The 21,147-nt window shown below is 45.1% G+C and overlaps 1 protein-coding gene and 1 pseudogene across 2 annotated transcripts in view; one reads left to right on the top strand and one right to left on the bottom strand.

The window, feature by feature from the left end:
• NT5C2 (5'-nucleotidase, cytosolic II) overlaps positions 1-21,147 on the top strand; it is a 188,023-nt gene that overhangs the window by 56,825 nt on the left and 110,051 nt on the right. The window lies entirely within an intron of this gene.
• Positions 5,224-6,700, bottom strand: LOC101153538 (hsc70-interacting protein-like; annotated as a pseudogene).

Here is a 21,147-nt window from a genome sequence, read left to right as displayed (position 1 = left end):
TATTTTTTTGAGGTGGAGTTTCGTTCTTCTTGCCCAGCCTGGAGTGTGATGGTGCAGTCTCAGCTCACTGCAACCTCTGTCTTCTGGGTTCAAATGATTCTCCTGCCTCAGCCTCCTGAATAGCTGGGATTGCAGGCACCCACCACCACATCCAGCTAATTTTTTTTTTTTGAGATGGAGTCTTGCCCTGTCGCCAGGCTGGAGTGCAGTGGTGTGATCTTGGCTCACTGTAACCTCCGCTTCCTGGTTTCAAGCGATTCTCCTGCTTCAGCCTCCCAAGTAGCTGGGATTACAAGCGTGCACCACCATGCCCAGCTAATTTTTGTATTTTTAGTAGAGACCGGGTTTCACCATTTTGGCCAGGATGGTCTCGATCTCCTGACATCGTGATCCACCCGCCTTGGCCTCCCAAAGTGCTGGGATTACAGGCATGAGCCACCATGCCTGGCCCGTCTGGCTAATTTTTTGTATTTTTAGTAGTGATGGAGTTTCACCATATTGGCCAGGCTGGTCTTGAATTCCTGACCTCAGGTGATCCACCCACCTCAGCTTCCCAAAGTGCTGGGATTACAGGCATAAGCCACCATGCCAGGCCATAGTTTTAAAAAAAATGAATAAATTATTTTATATTCATACAATGGAATACTACAGAGCAATGAAAATATACGATTGCTACATTTCTTACAAATATAATGTTAAGTGAAGGAAGCCAGACAGAACCTGGGAGGCAGAGGTTACAGTGAGCCAAGATTGTGCCATTGCACTCCAGCCTGTGCAACAAGAGCAGAACTCCTTAAAAAAAAAGAAAAAAAGAAAGAAGCCAGACAAAGGCATGCATACTCTATGAGTCTATTTATATAAAATTCAAAAACAGGCAAAAACCCCACATCTTTGGAACTGGAAATCAGACTAGTGATTATTCATGACTAGTCTGAATGATTAGTAGTAGGAGGTGAAGCATTGTCTGGGAAGGGTCATGTGGTGAGTTTTGAAGCTTCTGATTGTATTTTATTTTGTTTTGTTTATTTATTTTTTGAGACAGCGTCTTGCTTTGTAATCCAGGCTGGAGAACAGTGGCCAAATATTGGCTTGCTGCAGCCTTGACCTCCTAGGCTCAAGCCATCCTCCCACCTCAGCCTCTGGAGCAGCTGGGACTACAGGCATGAGGCATCATAACTGGCTAATTTTTAAAAATTTTATTTTTTGTAGAGACAAGGTCTCACTATGTGGCCCAGGCTGGTCTAGAACTCCTGGGCTCAAACAACCCTCCCCACTCAGCCTCCTGAAGTACTGATATTATGGGAATAAGCCATGGCATCCAGCCAGGTTTTATTTTATATCATGATTTGGGTGGTGGTTACATAGACGTGTTTATTTTGTGAAAATAATATATGCATTTTTCTGCTTTCTTACTTTGTCTTTTTCTTTCCTCTCTTTTTCTTCCTTTTTTTTTTTTTTCTTTCAGAGTCCTGCTCTGTCACCCAGGTTGGAAATGCAGTGGCATGATCATGGCTCACTGCAGTCTTGACCTCCAGGCCTCAAGGGATCCTCCCAGCTCAGCTTCCCAAGTAGTTGAGACTATAGGCCTGTACCACCACACCAGGCTAATTTTTTGTAACATTTTTCTGTGTGTGTGTGTGTGTGTGTGTGTGTGTGTGTATACACACACATACAATATATATATTCTAAATATATATAGAATATATATATATGTGTGTATATATATATTCTAAACCAAAAATAAATTTCTAAGCCTCTCATCTGACTGAGTGGGCCCCTCCTTTTGGTCATGGTGATTCCAAAGTAAACCTGAAAAACTAGTTCAAGCCTTGATGGGAAGGGGAGGATCCAGCATGCCTCATTATACTCTCCTTTCTCTGGAATTCAGGCACAACTAACCAACATTAACATTAAAATAGAGATCTTAAGAGTGACAAAACAGACTCTTTGTAGCAATAAGATACCATATTCTAACTAGACTCTAGTATAGCATCACATGAGAGATAGCAGGCCCTGAAAGAAGTTAAAGTATCTTACCCCAAAATATACTTCTTTGACATATTTTGACATGGCCCTGAAGAGTTGTCTCCAATGGAGAAAATCTACATTCTGTACAGAATCTCCTTTCCTTTCCAGTTTTTTTTCCTGATCCAGGAGAGATTAGCTGAGAATCTAGCACCTTTTAAAAGTCTGATTAGATAGCATTTGCCATCTACTGCTTCTAAGGGCAACCACCTATGAAACTTCATCTACATAATAAGAACCTTTGTCTGCACAACACTGTGTATATATATATATATATATATATATATATATATATATATATATATATACTTTTTTTTTTTGAGACGGAGTCTTGCTCTGTTGCCCAGGCTGGAGTGCAGTGGCGCTATCTTGGCTCACTGCAAGCTCTGCCTCCCGGGTTCATGCCATTCTCCTGCCTTAGCCTCCTGAGTAGCTGGGATTACAGGCACCCGCCACCACACCTGGCTAATTTTTTGTATTTTTAATAGAGACGGGGTTTCACAGTGTTAGCTAGGATGGTCTCAATCTCCTGACCTCGTGATCCACCTGCCTTGGCCTCCCAAAGTGCTGGGATTGCAGGCATGAGCCACTACGCCCGCCTACAACCCCATATTTTAACTCAGATACTGCTTTCATTGATTCTAGGTCTTTAGATAATAACTTTTTTTTTTTTGAGATGGAGTCTTGCTCTGTTGCCCAGGCTGGAGTGCAATGGCATTGTCTTGGCTCACTGCAACCTCTGCCTTCTGGGTTCAAGCAATTCTCCTGCCTCAGCCTCCCGAGTAGCTGGGATTATAGGCCTGTGCCACCATACCCAGCTAATTTTTGTATTTTTAGTAGAGACACGATTTCATCCTGTTGGCCAGGCTGGTCTTGAACTCCTGACCTCAAGTGATCTGCCTGCTTCAGCCTCCCAAAGTGCTGGGATTACAGGCGTGAGCCACCATGCCTGGCCATTAACTTTTAATTCTTTCAACCAATTGCCAATTAGGAAATCTTTGGATCTGCCTATGACCTGGAAGCCCTTGCCTCAAGTTGTCCTGCCTTTCCAGACCAAGCCAGTGTATACCATACATACATTGATTGATGTCTGGCTGTTACTTCTGTCCCCCTAAAATGTGTAAACCAAAAATAAAATTCTAAGCTCCCCAGCCAACTGAATGGATCCCTCCTCCTGGCCAAGGGGGTTCTAAAGTAGACCTAACAAGCTAGTTCAGGCCATGATGTGAAGTGGTGGTTTGGACATGCCTCATTATACTCTTCCCTTTGGAATTCAGGCACAACTGACCAGCATTAACATTAAAACAGAGATCTTGAATGACAAAACAGACTCTGTAGCACTAAGATATCAAATTCCAACCTGACTCTAGTATAGCATCACATGATAGATAGCAGTCCCTGAAAGAAATTATTTTACCCGAAAACATGTTTCTTTGACATATTTTGAAATGGCCCTGCAAAGTTGTCTCTTTTGGGGGAAAATATATACATTCTGTAGAGAATCCCTTTCCTTTTCCAGGTCTTTTTCTGATCCAGGAGGGATTAAGAGTCTGGTACTTTTTTGGGTCGGATAAGAGACATTTACCTTCTAGTCTCTCTGCTACCTGCTACCTGGAGCCTTCATCTACATAATAAGAACCTTGGTTTCCACAACCCCTTATTTTAACCCAGACACTCCTTTCTATTGATTCTGGGCTTTTAAATAATAACAACTTAATTCTTTCAACTAATTATCAGTCAGAAAATTTTTTGAATCCACCTATGACCTGAAACCCCCCACCCCTGCCTCACTTTGAATTGTCCTGCCTTATTGGACCAAACCAATATATATCTTTTTTCCCCCATGTGGAAATAATATGAAACATTTATTAGATATACTGGACAAAAACAGAACTAAGTACTCCAACTCTACTGCAGCATTACCAAAAAAATCATCCTTTCACCACAGTGTAAGATTTAAGGGCAACCTGCCGAAGGATACATGTTATATAAAACACAGCAAGATTGCTGCTGCCCTGCCAAGTAATTCCAGTCCCTGCCTAGGTCCTACTGAAATACTGGTGGTCCCAATTAGCTTTTTTTTTTTTTTGAGACAAAGCCTTGCTCTGTTGCCCAGGCTGGAGTGCAGTGGTGTGATCGCAGCTCACTGCAAGCTCCACCTCCTGGGTTCATGCCATTCTCCTGCCTCAGCCTCCCGAGTAGCTGGGACTACAGGCGCCTGCCACTATGCCAGGCTAATTTTTTTGTATTTTTAGTAGAGATGGGGTTTCACCATGTTAGCCAGGATGGTCTCGATCTCCTGACCTCATGATCCGCCCGCCTCAGCCTCCCAAAGTGCTGGGATTACAGGTGTGAGCCACCACACCCAGCCCCAATTAGTTTTATTGAAATAAATCTTTTTTTGTTTTTTTGAGACAGAGTCTCGCTCTGTCGCCCAGGCTGGAGTGCAGTGGCGTGATCTTGGCTCATTGCAAGCTCTGCCTCCCGGGTTCACACCATTCTTCTGCCTCAGCCTCCCGAGTAGCTGGGGCCACAGGCGCCCACCACCATGCCCGCCTAATTTTTTATATTTTTAGTAGAGACAGGGCGTCACCGTGTTAGCCAGGATGGTCTCAATCTCCTGACCTTGTGATCCACCCACCTTGGCCTCCCAAAGTGCTGGGATTACAGGCATGAGCCACTGCGCCTGGCCTGAAATAAATCTTTAAAGAAAAAGATAAAGCATTTAAAAAGACAAGTCAAAGTACTTCAGGAACCACATATCCAACACAAGCTTTTTCCTCAAATGAGTTATGTTTGCCTCGCAGTAACAAACTTTTATTTCACTCAAATTACAGCAATAATCTTCCATACATAAGTATCTTCTCTGCCCAATAATTCAAAGGAAAAAAAATCCAAAATGATTAGTAAAGAAAATTGTGAGAATTAACAGACCCTTTAAATTTGTTTTAAATATTTTTGAGGTTTAAAAAGTGCTTAAAGTTTTCCCTAGTAGGAAAACATTATCTGAATGAATACCCTAATGGCAAACCACTGTAAAATGCTTCTGCTACATTTGGGGGACAGGGGTAGGGATTATCTTCAAAGCACCCCAGCTCTCTTGATGAGAAGGTCAGAGGTACACTGGTTTGTATCATTGCAACACCCATAAGGTGATGTAGGTTGCTTTTCCTTCAGAAAAGGCTTTATCAGAAAGGCATTAATCTTGACCTCCAAATTTGGCTGACAATTTACTGATAAGATTCATAACCTTTGTGTTGCTCTGGTATTTTGACATATTTGCTGGGTTCTGAGCCACATCCTGGAAGGCCACCATAACTTCTGGATCCTGCATGGCTGCAAGAACCTCTGGATCACTAAGAATTTCATTGAGTCCAGGCATTCCGGCCGTTCCAGGCATGCCCCCTCCCATTCCAGGCATTCCTCAGGGAAAAGTACCAGGCATTCCCCCAGGAAAGCCACCTGGAAAAGAGCCATACTGAGCTCCTGACTGTTGTCTGGCTTCTTCCTCCCTCTGGGATCTCTCATGCTCTTCTCAAGCCTTCTTAACTCTTTCTATGCTTTCTTTGATCTCTTGCTCTTCACGTTTTCGCTCATACTATCTCTGATGTTCTGCAATTTTCTGTGCCCTAGGTTGAACTTCTTTCAGCATTACACTAGCATCTTCATCATAATCCAATTTACAGGCAAGGGCAAGATCATGGGCTGCTTCTTCCCAGTGGCCTAGAAGTCTGTGTGCTTTCCCTCATCACTTGTAAGGCTGAGCTGAATCAGGATTTATTTCAATGGCTCTGTCACAGTCTCGGATGGCAGCATTTGGCTTCTGTAATTTGATGAAGACACTGGCCCTCTTGGCATACAAAATAGCCAAGCAAGGATTCAGCTTGATGGCATCTGTGAATAAATCAATGGATTTCCGCAGTTCACCATCATTTAGGGCTTCAATAGCAGCCACTTTCTTATCATTTGCCTGATCCATCATCACCTCTGTTATCCCATTTCTTGAGGGACATCAGTGTCTGTTTCAATCACACCTTAATTATCAATTTCTAGCTCACTTTCCTTACTTGATGTTTTGTCTGCCTTTAAGTCTTCCTCTACCTTCCTACCATCAAGTTTTTCTTCTGATTTAGTTTTCTGAGTAGTAGGTGGTACTTTACCCCTGTGCTCTCCACCCACTCCCTCAGGAATCTCATTTCCTCTGTGTGCGGAATGCTCAGATCCTGCTTACAAATTTTCACAAAGGCCCGAAACTCGTTCACTTTGCAGGGGTCCATGGTCAGGAGGCAGTATGCGAAGCTGAGGGGCTGCAGCCCAGTTCCAGGCCCAGATGCTGGCTTGGTGTGACCATGCAGAAGGGCCAAACCAATGTATATCTAAATGTACTGACTGATGTCTACCTGTAATTTCTGATCTCCTAAAATAAATAAAATCAAGCTGCAACCCAACCACCTGGGGCACATGTTCTCAGGACCTCCTGAGGCTGTGTCATGGGTCATGGTCCTCACATTTGGCTCAGAATAAATCTCTTCAAATATTTTATGGAGTTTAGTTTTTTTGTTTTGTTTTGTTTTTCCTTTGAGACAGAGTCTCGCTCTGTCAGCCAGGCTGAAGTGCAATGGCACTCTCGAGTAGCTGGGATTACAGGTGTGTACCACCATATCCGGCTAATTTTTGTATTTTTAGTAGAGACAGGGTTTCACCATATTGGCCAGGATGGTCTTGAACCCCTGACTTCATGTGGTCCACCCACCTCAGCCTCCGAAAGTGCTGGGATTACAGGCATGAGCCACCAGGCCTGGCCTGAATTTGGCTTTTTTCATCAACAATATTATTCTTCATTTTAAGAAAAAGAGAAAATGGCAACATTGAAGAACCCAAAACAGTACATGAATTTCGCTTATCAAGATACAATTTTTTTTTTTAATCCTTCAGGTTTCCTCAACCAGGTTATATGGTCCAAAGGCAAGTCTCCTGGAAAACTAATAGAATGAAACAGAGGGCTTTTTCTGGACCACCACTAAAGAAAGGGTAGTATGGGCGAGCGCGGTGGCTCACGCCTGTAATCCCAGCACTTCGGGAGGCTGAGGCAGGCAGATCACGAGGTCAGGAGATCAAGACCATCCTGGCTAACATGGTGAAACCCCGTCTCTACTAAAAATACAAAAAAAACCAAAAAAACAAAAAAACAAACCCAGGCGTGGCTGGCGCCTGTAGTCCAGCTGCTTGGGAGGCTGAGGCAGGAGAATGGCGTGAACCCGGGAGGCGGAGCTTGCAGTGAGCCGAGATCGCGCCACTGCACTTCAGCCTGGGCAACAGAGTGAGACTCCACCTCAAAAAAAAAAAAAAAAAAAAAAGAAAGGGTAGTATGGCACTGAAGATGGAGGCCTACATTTGTTTGACTCTCTAGTCTGTATCTCTTTCTACCCTTTTGTCCTAATCCTCTGTGTATTAGTTTCCTACTGCTGCTGTAACAAATTATCATAGATTTAGTGGCTTAAAGTAACACAAATTTACTATCTTACAGTTCGGGAAGTCAGAAGTCTGAAGTGGGCTTCAATGAGCTGAAATCAGGGTGTCAGCAGGGCTGCATTCCTTCTGGAGACTCTGGGGAGCAATCAGTTTTCTTGTGTCTTCCAGCCTCTAGAAGCCTCCTGCATTCCTTGGTTTGCAGTCTTCTCTTATCTTCCTAGCTTGCAGTGGCAGGTCAGATCTTTCTCACATGCATCACTTGGACCCTGACTCTCTCTTTTCCACTTTCCCATTTTAGGATCCTTGGATCTACCTGGAAAATGCAGGCTCTTCTTCCTATTTAATACCATCTAGTTAGCATAGTTAATTTCATCTGCAAACTTAACTCTCTTTTGCCACGTAATTGTAACATAATCACAGGTCCTGGGGATTAGGCCATTATTCTGCTTACCATGCTGCTAAGGTTAGATGCAGATCCTAGTACTTTACCCATCCTTTTTCTTATAAGCATGGATGGCTAGTATCTGACCAAAGAATTAGTTGAAATGAACTTTTTTGTGTTTGGTGAAAGTAAAAGTTATAAACTCAACTACTTGCCACCCAAATGAAAGAAGATAAATTGATGCTGAACCCAAGATGACTCTTGTTACAACAGGAGTGCTCTAGGTGTCAGGTAAGGGAGGACCCTAGTATCACACGCTTCTGGGTCAAGAGACCACCAAACAGGCTTTGTGTGAGCAATAAAGCTGTTTATTTCACCTGGGTGCAGGTGGGCTGAGTCCGAAAAAGGAGTCAGCAAGGAAGATAGGGGTGGGGCCGTTTTATAGGATTTGGGTGGGTAGTGGAAAATTACAGTCAAAGGGGGTTTTTCTCTTGTGGGCAGGGGCGGGGGTCACAAAGTGCTCGGTGGGGGAGCTTCTGAGCCAGGAGAAGGAATTTCACAAGGTTAATCACTCAGTTAAGGTGGGGCAGGAACAAATTACAATGGTAGAATGTCATCAGTTAAGGCAGGAACTGGCCATTTTCACTTCTTTTGTGATTCTTCACTTGCTTCAGGCCATCTGGATGTATATGTGCAGGTCACAGGGGATATGATGGCTTAGCTTGGGCTCAGAGGCCTGACATTCCTGTTTTCTTATATTAATAAGAAAAAACCATAAAATAATGTTGAAGTGTTGGGGCAGAGAAAATTTGGGGGGGTGGTATGGAGAGATAATTGGCGATGTTTCTCAGGGCTGCTTCGAGCGGGATTAGGAGTGGCGTGGGAATCTAGAGTGGGAGAGATTAAGCTGAAGGAAGATTTTATGGTAAGAGGTGATATTGTGGGGTTGTTAGAAGGAGGATTTGTCATATAGAATGATTGGTGATGGCCTGGATACGGTTTTGGATGAATTGAGAAACTAAACGGAAGACACAAGGTCTGAATAAGAGAAGGAAAAAAACAGGTATTAAAGGACTAAGAATTGGGAGGACCCAGGACATCCAATTAGAGACTGCCCAAGGGGTTCAGTGTAATTACTTGCTTGGTTGGTGAGTTTTTGGGCTCTATCCTTGAGATTTTTTATGTTGTCATACACCAGGACAGATTGATTTAGGTAAAAACAACACTCTTCATTTAAAAATATAGAGTCCTGTTTTTTTTAGCAGTGAGTAAGTCGAGGCCTCGGTGATTTCACAGGAAAGAGAAATGCAAAGCCAGCAATTGTTTGTTAAAGAAGGATTCGAAATGGCTAGGAGAGAGTGGAGTGAGATTGATAGTGTGGTAGAGATAGCTAGGGAGAGGTAGAGGGTGGCGTAAGAACAGGAACAAGAAAAAGAGTGAGTATAAAAGTAAAGAATAGGACTTCATCAGGGTGGAAGTATCAGTGGGCCCTGTCAGCAAAGATCACTCATCCACTCCAAGAGGGAGTCAAGAGTGGCAGACTGGGGATAGTATCAGGAGATACCCGCTACGATGATTTGGAGGAAAAGTGTAAACTGGCAGTATAAACAAGGGCAGGGCATTTACAAGTAGTTGAGAATGGTGAATAGGAGTATGACTAGACAGAAGATAGTAAGGATGACAAATTTTTGGGGTGCAGTCCAAGTAGTGGGGGTGACTGTGTAAAGCCCTGTTATAAAGAGTATGGTAAGGAAGATGAGACCTAATAAAAATGAAAGGATGTATTAGCCTTATAAGGGTTACTATTATCCTTTAGGAATGCAGGTGAGTTTAAGGGAAGTAGGAGAGAGTACACGTAACTCCCAGGAGGAAGAGGAGAGATCAGGCTGGCTGTCTGATGGACACAGCTTTATTCTGGATCAGTGAACCTAATGGGGAGGGTCCTGCAGGCAGATGGCAGTTGGGGTACTATAGATGACTAAGTAGGGTCTGGTCCCTCAAGGTTGTAGAGTTTGAGGGGTCAGATTCTTAACAAGAACTGATCATCCAGCTAGGGTGTCTTCATATGGCTGGGAATCTGGAGTAGGCAAGAGAAGATTAGCAGCCTGGCAAATTTCCTGTCTAGCCTGCTGGAGGACTGGAAGATAATCACCTAGAGGCCTCGTGTCTGGAATGAGACTGGGGCCTAATAAAAAGTAGCGTCCATACAGAAGCTCAAATGGGCTGTACTCTGTGGCATCTTGAGGACAGGCCTGAATTCTGAGAAGGGCAAGTGGTAAAAGTACTGTTCAGTCCTTTTTTTTTTTTTGAGACGGAGTCTCACTTGTCTCCCAGGCAGTGGCGTGATCTCGGCTCACTGCAAGCTCTGCCTCCCAGGTTCCCGCCATTCTCCTGCCTCAGCCTCCCGAGTAGCTGGGACTACAGGGGCCTGCCACCATGCCTGGCTAATTTTTTTTGTATTTTTCAGTAGAGACGGGGTTTCACCATGTTAGCCAGGATGGTCTTGATCTCCTGACCTCGTGATCCGCCCACCTCGGCCTCCCAAAGTGCTGGGATTAAAGGGTTGAGCCACCGCGCCCGGCCTCAGTCCTTTTTAAGTTGGAGGCTGAGTTTGGTGAGGTGTGTCTTTAAAAGACCATTAGTTCTTTCTACCTTTCCTGAGGATTGAGGGCAATAAGGAGCATGAAGTTTCCATTGAATGCCCAGGGACTGGGAGACTGCCTGAGTGACTTGACTAATAAAGGCTGGCCCGTTATCAGACTGTATAGAGGTAGGAAGGACAAATTGAGGAATTCTGTCTGATAGAAGGGAAGAAATGATGGCAGTGGCCTTCTCAGACCCTGTGGGAAAGGCCTCTACCCATCCAGTACAAGTGTCTACTCAGACCAAGAGGTATTTTAGTTTCCTGACTCAGGGCATGTGAATAAAGTCAATTTGCCAGTCCTGGGCAGGGGCAAATCCCTGAGCTTGATGTGTAGGGAAGGGAGGGAGCCTGAACAATCCCTGAGGAGTAGCAGAACAGCAGATGGAACACTGAGAAGTGATTTCCTTAAGGATAGATTTCCATGATGGAAAGGAAATGAGAGGTTCTAAGAGACAGGCTAGCAGCTTGTAACCTACATAGAAGAGGTTATGAAATGACGGCAGATTAGAATGGGCCTGTGAGGCTGGAAGGAGATATTTTCCTTGGTCCAAGAACCATTTGCCTTGTGTGGGAAGAGATTGATAGGTGGAAGTTTCAGTGGGAGAGTAGGTGGGAGTGATCGATGAAAAGGAGAAAAACTGGCTGTGAGGGATAGAAGTTGGAACGCTAGCTGCTTTTTTAGCTACTTTATCAGCATAAGCATTGCCCTGAGCGATGGGATCTGATGCCTTTTGATGGCCCTTGCAGTGAAGGACTCCAGCTTCCTTTGGAGGTAAAGTGGCCTTGAGAAGAGTTTTTATTAAAGAGGCATTAATGATGGAGGACCCTTGCATAGTGAGGAAACCTCTTTCTGCCCATATAACAGCATGGTGGTGCAGGATATGGAAGGCATATTTAGCATCAGTATAAATATTGATGCATAGTCCCTTTGCAAGAGTGAGGGCTCGAGTTAAGGCAATGAGTTCGGCTTGCTGAGAGGTAGCGGAGTGGGGCACAGTGGTAGCCTCAAGGATAGATGTGGAAGATACTATAGCATAGCCTGCCTTTGCTGGTGAGTGGCAATTAGGCCTGGTGGAACTGCTATCAATAAACCAAGTGTGATCAGGGTGAGGAACAGGAAAGAAGGAAATATGGGGAAATCAAGTGAATGTCAAGTGGATCAGAGAGATACAGTCATGGGGGTCAGGTGTGGCATCCAGAATGAGGTGGGAGGCCGGATTGAAGTCCAGGCCAGTAACAATGGTAATTGTGGGAGACTCAACAAAGAGTGAGTATAGCTGAAGGAACTGGGGAGCATAAAGTATATGCATCAGATTTGAGGAAAAAAATAGATTTTGGAAGTTATGAGAACTGTAGAGAGTGAGTTGAGCATAGTTTGTGATTTTGAGGGCCTCTAAAAGTATTAATGCAGCAGCAGCTGCCACACACAGATATGAGTGCTAGGCTAAAACAGTTAGGTTACGTTGTTTGGACAGAAAGGCTAATGGTGCGGTCCCAGCTTTTGTGTAAGAATTCTGACCGCAGAGCCCTGTACTTTGGCTGTGTGTAATGAAAAGGGTTGGGATGAGTTAGGGAGAGCTAGTGTGGGAGCAGTTTTTAGGGCTGTTTTTTAAGGGATGGAAAGGGGAGTGGGGAAAGGATTTAGGATTTATGGGGTCAGCTAGGTTTCCTTTTATGAGTTTATATAATGGTTTAGTCAGGATGGTAAAACTAGGTATCCAAAGGCAGAAGTACCTAACCATGCCTAGGAAGGAAAGGAGTTGTTGTTTTGTAGAAGGGGTTGGGGTTTTGGAGATAAGCTGGACATGATCAGCAGGGAGAGCACATGTGTTTTTATGAAGAATTATGCCGAGATATGTAATGGATGAGGAAGAAATTTGGGCTTTGGAGGGGGATACACAATATCCTTTTGAGAACAGATGTTGGAGGAGCAGAAGGGTGTCCTGTTGGGAAGTTTTGTAGGAGGGGCTATAAAGTAGAAAGTTGTCAAAATATTTAATAAGGTGAGAAGCAGATGGATGGAAAGAAAGTAAATCATGAGAAAGGACTTTACTGAAGTAATGGGGGCTGTTGGTGAAGCCTTGCAGCAGTACAGCCTGGGTAAGTTGCTGAGACTGATGGGTGTCAGGGTCAGTCTAAGTGAAAGTGAAGAGAGGCTGGGATGAAGGGTGCAAAGAAATAGTAAAGAAAGCATGTTTGAGATGCAGAACAGAATAATGGGTTGTGGAGGGAGGTATTGAGGATAAGACAGTATATGGGTTTGGCACCACGGGGTGGATAGGCAAAACAATTTGGTTGATAAGGTGCAGATCCTGAAGTAACTTGTAAGACTTGTCTGGTTTTTGGACAGGTAAAATGTGGGAATTGTAAGGAGAGTTTATAGGTTTTAGAAGCCCATGCTGTAGCAGGCGAGTGATAACAGGCTTCAATCCCCTTAAAGCCTGTTGTGGGATGGGATACTGGCGTTCAGTGGGGTAAGGGTGATTAGATTTTAGTGGGATAGTCGTGGGTGTGTGATCAGTTGCCAGGGAAGGGGTAGAGGTGTCCCATACTTGTGGGTTAAGGTAGGGGGATACGAGAGGAAGACATGAAGGAGGCTTTGGGTTGGGAAGAAGGGTGGCAATGAGATTTGGCTGTAGTCCAGGAAGAGTCAGGGAAGCAGATAATTTGGTTAAAATGTCTTGGCCTAATAAGGGAACTGGGGCCAGGCGCGGTGGCTCATGCAAGCACTTTGGGAGGCCGAGGTGGGCGGATCACGAGGTCAGGAGATCGAGACCATCCTCACTAACATGGTGAAACCCCATCTCTACTAAAAATACAAAAAAAAAAAAAAAATTAGCTGGGCGTGGTGGTGGGCGCCTGTAGTTCCAGCTGCTCTGGAGGCTGAACTCAGGAGAATGGCATGAACTCAGAAGGCGGAGCTTGCAGTGAGCCGAGATCACGCCACTGCACTCCAGCCTGGGCGACAGAGCAAGACTCCATCTCAAAAAATAAAAAATAAAAAAAAATAAGGGAACTAGGCAGGTGGGGATAACTAAAAAAGAGTGCATAAAATAATGTTGTCCAAGTTGGCACCAGAGTGGGGGAGTTTTAAGGGGTTTTGAAGCTTGGCCGTCAATACCCACAACAGTTATGGGGGCAAGGGAAACAGGCCCTTGAAAAGAAGGTAATGTGGAGTGGGTAGCCCCTGTGTTGATTAAACAGGGGACGGACTTACCCTCCACTGTGAGAGTCACCCAAAGCTCAGCATCCATGATGGTCCAGGGGGCTTCCAAGGCGATCAGGCAGCGTCAGTCTTCAGCTGCCAAGCCGAGCAAATCTGGGAAGCAGTCAGTCAGAGAGCCTTGGGCCAGACCTTTAGGGGCTCTAGGAGCAGCTGCCGGGTGAGCTGGGCAGTCTGATTTCCAGTGGGTCCCTGCACAGATGGGACACGGCTTGGGAGGAATCCTGGGCTGCAGGCATTCCTTGGCCCAGTGGCCAGATTTCTGGCACTTGAAGCAACAGCCTGTTGGAGGAGGTCCTGTAGGAATGCTTGACTGCTGCGGCTCAGGCAGTTTGAAGTTCTTGTGTGCTGGAGGTGTGGCTGGGTTTTGTCTCACAGCAAAGGCAAGTAATTGTAACTCAGAAATGCATTACTGTCTGGCTGCCTCCTCTCTATTATTGTACACCTTGAAGGTGAGGTTGATTAATTCCTGTTGTGGGGTTTGAGGGCTGGATTCTAATTTTTGAAGCTTTTTTCTAATGTCAGGAGCTGACTGGGTGATAAAATGCCTATTTAGAATAAGACGGCCTTCTGACCCTTCAGGGTCTAGGGCTGTAAAGCATCTCAGGGTTGCTGCCAAACAAGCCAGGAACTGGGCTAGGTTTTTGTCTTTACCTTGGGTAGTTTCTTTAAGCTTGTCATAATTAACAGCTTTGTAAGCTGCCTTTGTAAGCCCATCAACTAGGCAGGAAATCATGTAATCTCGCCTAATTATACCTGGGGAATCTGCCTGATAGTTCCATTGGGGATCCTCTTGGGGAACTGCTCTAATGCCTTCTTGGAGGTCTGGCTTGTGAAGCCGGTGGTTATCAGTGTGAGATTGGGCTAGAGAAAAAACTCTTTCCTGTTCATCTGGGGAAAGGGTAGATGTTAGGATGACATTTAAATCACTCCAGGTTAAATTGCAGGACAGAGTTAGATATTGGAATTCCTATATATAATTAGTGGGGTCTGATGAGAAAGAGCCTAAACACTGACTGATCTGAGAGAGGTCTGATAGAGAAAAAGGCACAAGTACCCTGACTATGCCTTCAGCTCCAGCCACCTCTCTAAGAGGAAATCGTTGGGCAGGTAGGGGAGAGCCAGTCATGGAACAAAACTGTAAGCTGGACTGGGTGTGAGGAGGGGAGGTGATAAAAGGATTATAGGGTGGAGGAGCAGAGGCTGAGGAAGAATTGGAGCCTGATTCAGCCTGGCGGAAAGCAACCTAGGGAGCAGTCTGGGGAGGAGGGGAGAGGTCAGACGGCTTGGTAGAAAAGGAAGATTGGAAAGACTCAGAGATGCTTGGGGTTGGGACTGAGGGGACAGGCGGTAAGGAAAGAAGGAGGATTTGGGATGAATTGCATTGGGAACAGAGATTAGGGAGGGAACGAAGTGTGAAAAAATGCCTGTATGTAAGGCATCTCAGGCCATTTACCAATTTTTCGACAAAAATTATCTAGGTCCTGTAGGATGGAGAAATCGAAAGTGCTGTTTTCTGGCCATTTAGAGCATTTATCAAGTTTGTATTGGGGCCAAGCAGTGTTGCAGAAGAAAATAAGGCATTTAGGTTTTAGGTCAGGTGTGAGCTGAAGAGGTTTTAAGTTCTTGAGAACACAGGCTAAGGGAGAAGAGGGAGGGATGGAGGGTGGAAGGTTGCCCATACTGAAGGAGGCAAGCCCAGAGAAAAGAGAGAGTAGACACATGGAGAGAAGGGGTGGGAGGGTACTTGCCCCCCAGGGGAGGTGGTGCTTGCCACCCAGTGAAAGTGGTACTGGCCACCAAGGTGAAGGATCAAGGCCAGGTATCCCCCTGGTGATCAGACACCTCTGAAACGTGGGTAAGCGTCCCCACGGTGATTAAACACAAAGGGAAGACTGTCTTCCCGAGTCCGTGACTAGAACCGGAGTTTTGGGTTCACGGATAAAACGCATCTCCTCTGTCTCTACCAGAAAAGGAAAGGAACTGAAATTAAGAGAAGGGAGAGATTGAAGGGTGGTGCCAAAATTGAAAGGAGAAAGAGGTTGAAGGATAGAGAGGTTGGAGAAGAGAGTAAAAAGAGGCCACTTACCTGATTTAAAATTGGTGAGATGTTCCTTGGGCTGGTTGGTCTGAGGACCTGAGGTCATAGGTGAATCTTTCTCAGGAGCAAAGAGCAGGACAGGGGATTGATCGCCCAAGGGAGGTCCCCTGATCTGAGTCACGGCACCAAATGTCATGCATGTCCGTGTGAAGAGACCACCAAACAGGCTTTGTGTGAGCAACAAGGCTGTTTATTTCACCTGGGTGCAGGCGGGCTGAGTCCGAAAAAGGAGTCAGCAAGGAAGATAGGGGTGGGACAGTTTTATAGGATTTGGGTGGGTAGTGGAAAATTACAGTCAAAGGGGGTTTTTCTCTTGTGGGCAGGGGCGGGGGTCACAAAGTGCTCGGTGGGGGAGCTTCTGAGCCAGGAGAAGGAATTTCACAAGGTTAATTGCTCAGTTAAGGTGGGGCAGGAACAAATCACAATGGTTGAATGTCATCAGTTAAGGTAGGAACCAGCCATTTTCACTTCTTTTGTGATTCTTCACTTGCTTCAGGCCATCTGGATGTACACGTGCAAGTCACAGGGGATATGATGGCTTAGCTTGGGCTCAGAGGACTGACACCTAGATCACGGTGGGCTTGGAAAACTGTCTGAGTTTCAGGGACTGCACCCTATTTATGCCAATGAAATACCAACATTGATGCCTAGCATCTGACATCTGAATTGGAGCCACAAAAGGTGCTGAAGAGACTAATACTCTGAAGGTGAGGTGACATAGGGATTTATAATCCCTGATCCTGCAATAGTGAGTTTCTTTAGGTCAATTTTATAGTTTCTGTAGTACTCAGAAGATTCTTTTTCAAGGTGGCCCTTTGGGCTAGCAAACAAGAAAGAGACACATGGAGTCAATGTTGCCTGGGCAGCAGGCAGCAGGGGGTGGCTCGGATTGGCTATTACCATGGCAACATTGATTGCTGTCACAAGCAGGGGTGAGGCAGATAGTTAACATTTTCAGAGAACACGGGGACTACTTGCATCAGAATTACTTAGGAATTTGTTTAAATTTCGAATTCCTAGGACCCAAGGCCAGAGAGTCACGACTGGTAAGATTGAGATATGGTATGGAATCTGCCTTTTAGAAAACTCCCCAGGCAACCATACCTGATGAAATTTGAGAACCACTGATTAAAAAAATACAGTGCATCCCTGTTACAAATCCCTATATAAACACATCTCACCAGAGCCATTTTCTTGCTCACAAGGCCTTACAATCTTTAAAAGACGCAGTGAATGTGCTGATCTAGGAATTTATACTGATAAATGCCCAAGTTTTTTGAGTGCTAAATGTTTAAGTAGGTCTTTCAAGATTTCAGCAAGCATGGAACTTTTTTCTTTCTTTCTTCTTTTCTTTCCTTCCTTTTTTTTAAAATTGAGACAGCTCTCACTCTGTCACCTGGACTGGAGTGCAGTGGCTTAATCATGGCTCACTGCAGCCTTGACCTCCTGGGCTCAAGCGATCCTCTCACTTTAGCCTCATGAGTGGCTGGGACTACAGCTACAAGCCATCACAGCCAGCTAACTGTTTTTTTGTTTTTTTGTTTTTTTGTTTTTTTTTTGAGATGGAGTCTCACTCTGTTGCCAGGCCGGAGTGCAGTGGTGCGATCTCAGTTCACTGCAAACTCCACCTCCCGGGTTCAAGTGATTCTCTTGCTTCAGCCTCCCGAGTAGCTGGGACTACAGGCGTGTGCCACCATACCCAGCTAGTTTTTGTGTTTTTAGTAGAGATGGGGTTTCACAATGTTGGCCAGGATGGTCTTGATCTATTGACCTCGTGATCAGCCTGCCTTAGCCTCCCAAAGTGATAGGATTACAGGCATGAGCCACCATGCCTGGCTGACAGCTAACTTTTTAAAAAAATTTTTTGTGGATATGTGGTCTACCTATGTTGCCCAGGCTGGTCTTGAACTTCTGGGCTCAAGCAATACTCCTGCCTCAGCCTTCCAAAGGGCTGGGTTTTCAGGTGTGAGCCACAGTGCCTGGCCTAGAACTTTTTTCTAAGTAACATCTATTAATATCTCATAGCGCTGTCATACCAAAATGTGCTCTGAGACTCCCAAGGTAAATTTCCCAAATTGGGAAATTCAGCTCAATATCACTGTGAAGGACTAGGGTGGGATCCAAGAAGGGGACAGCATGAACCAGGACTAGAGAGGATGGCTAAGGTGCAGGACTAGGTTCTTTATACCACTGAGACATACCATTCTCTCTCTTGCAAGGACAGACTCAGGACATAACACCACCAAGAATATAGGCTTCCTGATGTTTCTGAGAATCACTGCTGTCATGAGCCAGTCTCTAATGGTGAATTAACCCTCATGAGGGTTAAGAACCAGTTGAGCAGGCCTAGCGCGGTAGCTTACACCTGTAATCCCAGCACTTTGGGAGGCCAAGGCAGGCAGATCACTTGAGCTCAGGAGTTAGAGACCATGCTGGCCATCATAGCAAAACCCCATCTCTACAAAAAGTACCAAAAGTAGCCAGGTGTGGTGGTGTGTGCCTGTAGTCCCAGCTACTTGGGAGGCTGAGGTGGGAGGATGGCTTGAGCTCAGGAGGCGGAAGTTGCAGTGAGCCGAGATTGTGCCACTGCACTCCAGCCTGGGCAACAGAGCCAGACCTTGTCTCAAAAAAAAAAAAAAATTTAAGAACCAGAAGATTAGTGGATATGTGACATCCAATGTGTTGTTTTTCTATTTCTCTAGTACTACTCTTAACCCAAGGCTTAGGCATATTCAGTTTTGCTAGTTGTAGTGGATACTCTTGGCTGCCTACTCAGCATCCAGTCTCCACTCCTTCTGCCCATGAAAAATTCCAGTTTTGCTCAGGTATCCTCTCCATCCCCAGCCCCAGGGACAATATCTAATTTGTTGGTGTATGATCCTTTCTTGGCAATGACTTTTAGTCTGAGGGGTCTGCATGTTTCCTAATTCATTCCAATTAGGTTGAAAGGAAGGACTGTTGTGGAGGAGAGGTGTCTGTGCTTTGTTGACATGAGGGAGGAAACTTGAAGCCATCCTACACATCGTAAGATGAAGCAAACTTTCAGGACTACAGGGCAGAGAGACAAAACTTGGTCCTGTTTTTTTTTTTTTGAGATAAGGGTGTCATTCTGCCACCCAGGCTGTAGTGTAGTGGGCATATTCTCCTCTCACTGCAGCCTCTACCTCCCAGGCTCAAGTGATCCTTCCATTTTAGCCTCCTGAGTAGCTGGGACTACAGGCACACATGACTACGCCCACCTAATCTTAAACATTTTTTGTAGAGACAGAGTTTTGTCATGTTGCCTAGGCTGGTCTCGAACTCCTGGGCTCAAGCCATCTGCCCACCACAGCCTCTCAAAGTGTTTAGATTACAGGCATGAGCCAGCGCTCCTGGCTGAAACTTGGTCCTTAATGGCAATATTGATTACTGAATATTTACCCCAGAGCGTACCATACCTCTGAACTTCCTTATTATTTAAGCCACTTTAACTGGGTTTCTTGTTACTTGTGATCAACAGTTTCCTAATGTCTGTGGTCACCGGTTTGCCTTGCACTCTCTGGTTCATGCAATTTTTTTTTTTTTTTAGATGGAGTTTCGTTTTGCTCTTGTTGCCCAGGCTGGAGTGCAATGGCACAGTCTTGGCTCACTGTAACCTCCGCCTCCCAGGTTCAAGCGATTCTCCTGTCTCAGCCTCCTGAGTAGCTGAAATTACAGGCACCCACCACCAAGCCCAGCTAATTTTTGTATTTTTTGTAGAGACAGGGTTTCGCCATGTTGGCCAGGCTGGTCTCGAACTCCTGACCTCAGATGATCCACCCACCTTGGCCTCCCAAAGTGCTGGGATTACAGGCTTGAGCCACCATGCCCAGTGGTTCATGCAATTCATATGTAAAATGTAAAAAAGTAAAAGCAGAGAGAAGACAATGGCTTGTAGTCTGAGAGAATCAATGGTATGTGGGCTAAAATGTGTTTAGGTAAAAGCTGTTGTGAGCGAACTGTGTCTTCTTCCTGAGTTGTCACGTTTTTTCAGTTTCCACAAGTGTCCACATCCAGAAAACAAATTCATTAAATCAGCTTTTATTTGCATTTCTTATCTCAAAAATAATTATATGTTTGTTTGACTTCTTGTTAGCATAGAAAATTGTTTACTGAGGTAGATATGGAATGCCAAGATGAGAAAATTAAATCGATTAGGAAATGCTCTCACTGACAAATAGTAGAAACTTACCTGTATATACCAGAAGAATTGGCTTTACAAATAGACAAGTAAATGCACTTTTTCACTCTGACATGAGTTCACCTGAGGCTTTGGTGTTTTTTTTACTTTGTTTTATTTTGTTTTGTTTGTTTGTTTGTTTTGAGACAGAGTCTCACTTACTCTGTTGCCCAGGTGAGAGTGCAGTGGCACGATCTCATGATCTCAGCTTACTGCAACCTCCGTCTCCCAGGTTCAAGTGATTCTCCTGCCTCAGCCTCCTGAATAGCTGGGACTACAGGAGCATGCCACCATGCCCAGCTAATTTTTGTATTTTTAGTAGAGATGGAGTTTCACCATGTTAGCCAGGCTGGTCTTGAATTCCTGACCTTAAGTGATCCACCCACCTTGGCCTCCCAAAGTGCTGGGATTACAGGTGTGAGCCACCGCGCCCAGCCTGAGGCTTTAGTTCTAATATAAGCGCTGCTAAACCCAAATATGTGAAATGCTCAGGTGGTCTGAACTGCTCTGGTGGAGGGATATGGGTTCTGGTTGCACAGGGAAGAGGTGTTTCATTTTAAGTGCGGCAACTTATCACTTATTTAGATGGATATTTAGAGGCTAAGGTTGGAATGGTTGGTGATATTTTAGATCCACCTGGAAACAAACTGTACTAGTGATTTGCTCAGGTTCCTTCTATGAGAGGGCTGCAGCTTCACAGGGTAGAGGCAGGAATGTAAGAATGAGAGCTGGCTGGGCCTGGTGGCTCACGCCTGTAATCCCAGCACTTTGGGAGGCCAAGGTGGGTGGATTACTTGAGGTTAGGAGTTCGAGACCAGCCTGGCCAACATAGTGAAACATTGTCTCTACTAAAAATACAAAAATTAGCCAAGCGTGGTAGTGTGTGCCTGTAGTCCCAGCTACTTAGGAGGCTGAGGCAGGAGAATTGCTTGAACCCAGGAAGTGGAGGTTGCAGTGAGCTGAGATCGGGCCACTGCACTCCAGCCTGGGCAACAGAGCGAGACTCCATCTCAACAACAACAACAACAAAAATGAGAGCCCTAGTTTGCTTCCTTTTTTTTTTTTTTTTTTGAGAGGGGGTCTCGCACTGTTGCCCGGGCTG

This window comes from Gorilla gorilla, chromosome 8 (genome assembly GCF_029281585.2).
Source record: "Gorilla gorilla gorilla isolate KB3781 chromosome 8, NHGRI_mGorGor1-v2.1_pri, whole genome shotgun sequence".
Taxonomy (NCBI): domain Eukaryota; kingdom Metazoa; phylum Chordata; class Mammalia; order Primates; family Hominidae; genus Gorilla; species Gorilla gorilla.
Note: the sequence above shows the minus strand (reverse complement) of the source record. Positions and strands in the feature narration are given on the sequence as shown.